Here is a 6,131-nt window from a genome sequence, read left to right on the forward strand (position 1 = left end):
GGGGTGCTGTCAGGTGGGCTGAACCCAGGCCTGGAAGCCACGCCTGAGCAGACTGGCGCCCAACGTGGCACAGATGCATCTAAGCCCCGAGTGGCTGTCTGCCACTGGGCCCCCCAAAACTGGATTTGCCCCCAGGAGGTTGACTGGGAGGCTCTTGGGGCCACCACCCCGGGGACGGGAGGATAGGAATAGCAGTGGGGGGGGGGGAGATGGCCGGTGACGGATGACGGCCACGCCAAGCCTCGCAGGTGCTCTGGAGCTGAGCGGGTCCTGAGGGGGGCAAGCGGACCCGGCCTGTGCGTAGCCCATCGTCATTACACGGGGGTGCCCGCAAAGGGGCCAGGAGCTCAGGGCAGGCTTGCCAGCAGCTAGAGGCCAGGGGCTTCCGGCCTAGAGGGGAGACTGCCCAGGCGGCATGGCACACCCCCAGGGAGACGTCCCCACGGAGCCCCAGCCCGGGCAGCGAACGAACACGTCATACCGGCTGGCAGGACCAAGCACCCCGCACTCCCCCCCCCCGCTGTTGCCCTGCAGCCGCCCCTTCTTCACCCACATCCTGGGTCAGCCTTGACAGCTCTTGTGCCAGCATGAGAGAGGCCACTGCCCTCCTCTTCAGGGCAGCCACTGACCCCACTGGAGGGTACAGGGGTAGGCAAGGCCCAGTCAGTCACACCCAAAGCGCTGGGCATCTGAGGGGTGACTACAGTCAGATGGCAGGAAGGGAGGCCGTTGTCAGCCCTCCGACTGAGACAGGAGTCCCATGTAGGGGGGAGGCGGAGGGTCAGGACAGTGGGGGCAAGTGGGGACCAGGAAGGGGGACACATAAGCCAACAAGTGCAGTGGTAGGGAACGGGGACAGGGAGCAGAGGTGTAGCCCTTGGGGCTGGACCGATGTCTCCTCCCCAGGACCTCCGTGGAGCCACGCACCTCTGCCCGCCCCGCCCAGCCACAGTCCCGCTGTCCTGCCCATCGCCTTCCAAATCCTCCGACCTGCCTTCTCCTTTCTATCCCCAGCACCCCCACCTGGGGGCCAGGCTCCCTGCCGACCTCTCTGCACATCTGGTTCCAAGCCTTTCCCCTGCCTCGTACCCCAGGTGGTGGCAAGCTTAGCCCAAGGCCCCACCTCCAGGACAACAGGCCCAGGGCGGAGCAAAGCGTATGTGTCGCATGGTGTGCCCCATGCCTGTTCCACCGCCCCCCAGGCCCTGCCCCGTAACAGTTGCCACCATGGCAGGTGAGCGGAGCCAGTCGGCCAGACACGGGCTGCCCAGGCCCCTCCCCTGTGCTGCCCTCACCCACTGTCCCCACCGGAGCCGCCTGGCCCTGCAGGCAGCAGCCAGATGCAGGCACAGCTCCTGGGGGCCGGCCTCCCCCTGGCGGAAGACCAGGGGCTCCCGGGGTGCCTCAGGGCCTCCCTGTGTCGCACCGGCCTGCCGGGCAGCCCGCAGACGCCTCCCAGTGGCACAGCCCCCTGTCCACCTTCCCTCATCTGGCCACACCCCAGGCCATGCCTCTCTAAAGATAGCCAGACACAGGCCCAGCCTCCGTGGAGACCCCTTCGGGCCCTGAAATTACAGCCTGGCGGCCTGGGCCAGAGAGCCGCTGTGTGATTATGTCCTCGGGGGAAGGTCAAAAAAAGCTCTGGCATACAGAGTGCCAGCTTTCACTGGCCACACCTCGGCTATCGGCGCTGGGAAGCTTCCAGATAGTGGAGGCTCGGCTCACTCTGCACTAGTCGGCTCCCTCTTGGGTGCTTAATGTGAGCCTCGGGAAAGGTTCCCAGGCTCCCACACCCAGGGGGCCCCTGAGCTCCATTAGGTAGGCCACGTCTGGGCTCCAGAGGGTTCCGACGCTAGCCTCTGGGGTGCTCGGGGTGGGAGGGGCTGCCCCCCAGTGGCTCGCCCCCCCCCCTCACTGCCCAGCCCCCGAGGCCGTGGAGATGGGGAGTGCAGGAAGCCAGCAGGCTGAGTGAGGCCCATGCACAACGACGACGTGAGCTTGGCTTTGGGGGCTGCGGTGCCCGAGATCCTCAGGGCCCTCTCTGGGATCTCGGCTGAGTTCTGGGCAGGGTCGCTTGCTCAGGATGTGACCTCCGTGTGTGCATGTGCTGCGTCCCTGCCTGGGCATCTGTCCTGGAGGCTAGGGCGTAAGGGGCTCCTCCCTGGGGTGAGAGCACTTGCTCTGGGCTGGCTTTGCAGGAGCCCCGTGTGGCCACTCCAGGGAGAGGCTGGAAGGCAGCCCAGGGGGCCACTGGAGAGCCACCCCTATCCCCAGGAAGCCCTCCCTGCACCCCCAGTGGTGCTAGTACCTAGGCTGGTGCCCCTCCCTCTGTAGCGCTCATCACACTTGGTCACCATCGTGCTTCCTCAAGCACATCCTGGCTTCTGGTCCAGGAACACATGTGCTCGGCAGGGCGGAGAACAGTGAGGCTGGCTGACGTGGTCCCCAGGGAAGGGACAGAGGGACAGACGGGAGATCTGAGGAAAGAGTGAGGAACCGGGAAGCACAGACAGGGAGGACAATGCGTAGAGGCAGAGACGAATGAGCGAATGAGCGAATGAGCAGGGGCCCAGGCAGACAGGGCTCGGCAGGGAGGCCAGAAGGGGGCTGGCGGAGGGCCCCTGCAGCTCGGGCCATGCCGCTCCTTCCAGGCCCCGGAGGCTCATGGGACCAGCAGCTGGGTGGGCTGGAGCTCAGAGGGAGCTCCGTCAACTGCTGGTACCTTGGTGGGGGCCCCTTGGAGCCCCTGGGCCTTGACCCACTGGGCCACCTCCCAGCCTCCTCCCCCCGCCCCAGGGAGCGCCAGCAGCAGCAGATGCGGGGTTTCAAGTGCAAAGGAGACTCGCAGCCCGCCTGCTGGGTGCCCTGCTTCCTGCCCCGCGTCCCCCTCAGACTCCGAGGGCCGGGCACACACAGCTGCGAGCCAGCTGTCGGAGGACAGGCTGCAGCTGAGTCCAGGCCCTTCGCACACAGGCACACAGGACGGCGGTGGGCTTGGCTTAGACGGCCCTGCCCCAGGAGCCCCTCGCAGCTGCTAGCAGCCCTGCCTTCCCTTCGTCCCGGCCCCCCTCCCTCCTGCACTCGCCCTCGGCCTGGCCCCTGTCCTGTCCCCTGCCTGCCGCCCCTGCCCCGCTCCCTTCGAGCGCCTCGCCCGAACTCTGGGGCCCGGGTCTGGGTGCGGGGGGAACGGGCAGGACAGCCAGGTGAGGGAGCGGCCTGGAGCCTGGAGCAGCAGGCTCAGCCAGCGCCCTGGAGCCCTGGTGGGAAAGCGTGCGGGCTCGGGCGGGAGAGCGCCCTCGTCACCCAGCCCCCGGACCCCCTGACTTGGCCAGCCCTGTCCACCACGTGTTCTGGGGGAGCTAAGACAGCTGCGCATGGGCCTCCTCCGCAGCCCGGGGCCTCAGGAAATGCCTGCTCTTCCTCTGGCCTTGCCCCCGACGCCTGCCCTCCTCTGCCTCCTGCCGCCTCCTCCCCGCGCGGGGAGGCCAGAGGGCAGGGGCCCGCTGACTCTTGTGCGGCCGCAGGGACGTGTTGTTCCCAGCTGGGGGGCAGGTTTTTCCTGGGCTCCGGGAGGAGCAGAGGCCTGGGGAGAAAGAGGGGGAAGGGGAAGGCCCGGACTGAGGTGCTGCCTGGCTGGGCTGGGAGTGGCCCCCAAATTAGAGGGCCCGGCCGGCCGAGTGATTCAGTGGGCCTTGGGCCGGGCGTGCAGTCCGGCCTTATTGCAGACTGCAAACCACAGACACGAGAGCCTTCCAGGCGCAAGAACCGTATTTACAGAGGGATTGCTCCAGATGCGTCCCCCAAGTGCAGAAAAGAGCTGCAGGACGCGCAATGGGCCCTGTGCGGGGTGCTGCCCATCGTCCCTCCCCGCGCCCCCCGACAAGCACCCTCCAGGAGCGGGCCTGGCCAACACCCAAGGCTGTGCAGTGTGCAGGGGACACTGAGGCTGCTGGGTGCCACTGTGCCGATTGCCCCCCACCCCGCTGCTCCTTGCCATGTGCTACTCCTTCCACTACCAACATTTGTCTTCCCTCCTCTTTCTCTTGTCTACTCCAAGTCACCTCCTCCAGGAAGCCCTTCGGAGCCTCTGGTGCTGTGTGTGGCCCCGGAGAGGCCGAAAACAAGAGTGCCCCAGTCCCATCCCCACAGGATGCAGGGCTCAGTTCCCGAGCCCCCAGAGTGGCGTCCCCCAGCAGAGCTCCGGCCACCATACTCGCGGCTTTTTGCCCCACCGCGACTCCTGGGGCCGAGGAGCTGAGTGATGGCTCCCGGGGCCCAGCCCCCAGGACGGTGCGGGGTGCAGTGGAGGGCGGCCCGGGGGCCTGAGACCAGCTGGGGCCTCAGGCGCAGCTACAGGCTCCTGGGGCCACAGGTTTGTCTTACGCGGGGTTTTGTGGGGTTTTTTTCATTTTTCAAAAGAGCTTTATTGAGATATAACGCACATGCCATAAAATTCACCGATTTAACACGTCCAGTTCAGTGGTTTTTAGTATGTGTGGTGTGCAACAGCGCCACGGTCCACTTCAGAACACTTCCATCACCCAGAAAAGAAAACTGACGCCTTCAGCCGTCACCCTCTATCCCCGCTTCCTTAGAAGCCGCTCATGCACCTTCTGTCCCTATAGGTTGGCCTATTCTGGATTTTTCGTGTGGAATCATACAATATGTGGGGCTTTGTGACCGGCTTCTTTCCCAGAGCACAGTGTTCTGTGCACGGCCAGGAACTGTGCGTGGGGATGCCGAGGCTCCGTGAGGCTACGGGGGCTTCTACGATCTCGTCTTTCCGCTGCCAGAGAAGTTTCAGGATGTTTCCGAAAAACGTTAAAAACACCAACGAGCAAGCAGACCAATGGCTCCCCCTCTCTAGAAGGGCTTGTGTTCTCGCCAGTCTCTGGCCGGGTCCGGGGATTTGCAGCCATCTCCCCCAGGGAAATAAGAGCTCCCACCCCAGACCCCGTTTTGCCCACGTCTCCCTTCTCCATGGCCTGGAAGCTTCTTGCAGGTAGGCGCCACGGCTTGATCAGGCCACCATGTGTCTCAGGTCCTCAGCGGGGGGCCCTGAACTGACACTGGTGCACATGGAAGGGAGGGGCTCTGGGCCCAGCCACATCCCCAGGCAGAGCCTTCTAGAGCCCACCTGCACGTGGCCCTGGACAGCTTGTCCTCTCTCCATGCACCTTCGTCTCTCGATCTCGGGGCCATGCCCTCCCGTCTTGTTGCCTGCCTTTAGCTTCTCCGGCTGTTCCCTTAGTGGGCCTCCTCACCTCGGTTTCCAGCTGTGTCTACCCTCACCTCGCCGGTGGGAGTCTCCCTCCAGGCCGTGTCAGCCGGTGACAGAGGCTGGCTGTGGCCCCGCTCTGCTGCACGTGGGGTACACGGACCACGGGAGGAAGGGGACCCCACAGGACAGGGAAGACGTGTGCTAAGGCCCTGGGCTCGGGACCGAGGTGGAGCTGGGCTCCTCCAGGCCCTGGGGGAGCAGCTGAGCTCCGCGCGACCACGTGGGGTGGTGGCCGCTGGCGGCCTCTTCCTGGGACCCTTGGCAGGCCCGCCCGGTTCGCCCCTGTACGTGGCCAGCGTGGGGCTCAGCCCCGAGGAAGTGCCCACCCACAGAGCATTCACTGCCTCCTGGGGGACCGCACGGACGGAGTAAAGAAAGATGACTCACTGTTCCACTCTCAGCTTGCCCGGGCCTCTGCGCCTCGGGGCAGGCAGGCTGGGGAAGCCCCCCAGAGTCTGGGACGCCTTCTCGTCAGGCCCCAGCTGAGCCCCGGGGTGAGATCACGCAGAGAGGACCAGTCCTGCTTTGGAGGGGGGACAAAGACTGCCGAGGGCTGGGGGGCTGGGGTGTCCAGAGTACCTGGAAGCCTGCATCAAGGCCTTCCAGAAAGCCACAGCCGCTACCCCCCCACCCCGCCCCGACTGGGGAGAACCACCTCCTTGTTCAGGCTGGGCTGCTGGAGGTTCTGGGCGGGCTCAGGCCAGAATTCCGGGGGCCACTCACTGGACCGGCAGCCCGAGGCCGCCTCCCCCTCGCCGCCCTTCCCCTTCTGCCCTCCGCCTGCAAGTGCCAGCAAGCCAGCTCCCGCCCCTCTCCCGGCCTCAGTGTCCCTATCTGGGCAGTGGAAAGT

The sequence above is a fragment of the Canis lupus genome, chromosome X (assembly GCF_011100685.1).
Source record: "Canis lupus familiaris isolate Mischka breed German Shepherd chromosome X, alternate assembly UU_Cfam_GSD_1.0, whole genome shotgun sequence".
NCBI classification, from domain to species: Eukaryota; Metazoa; Chordata; class Mammalia; order Carnivora; family Canidae; genus Canis; species Canis lupus.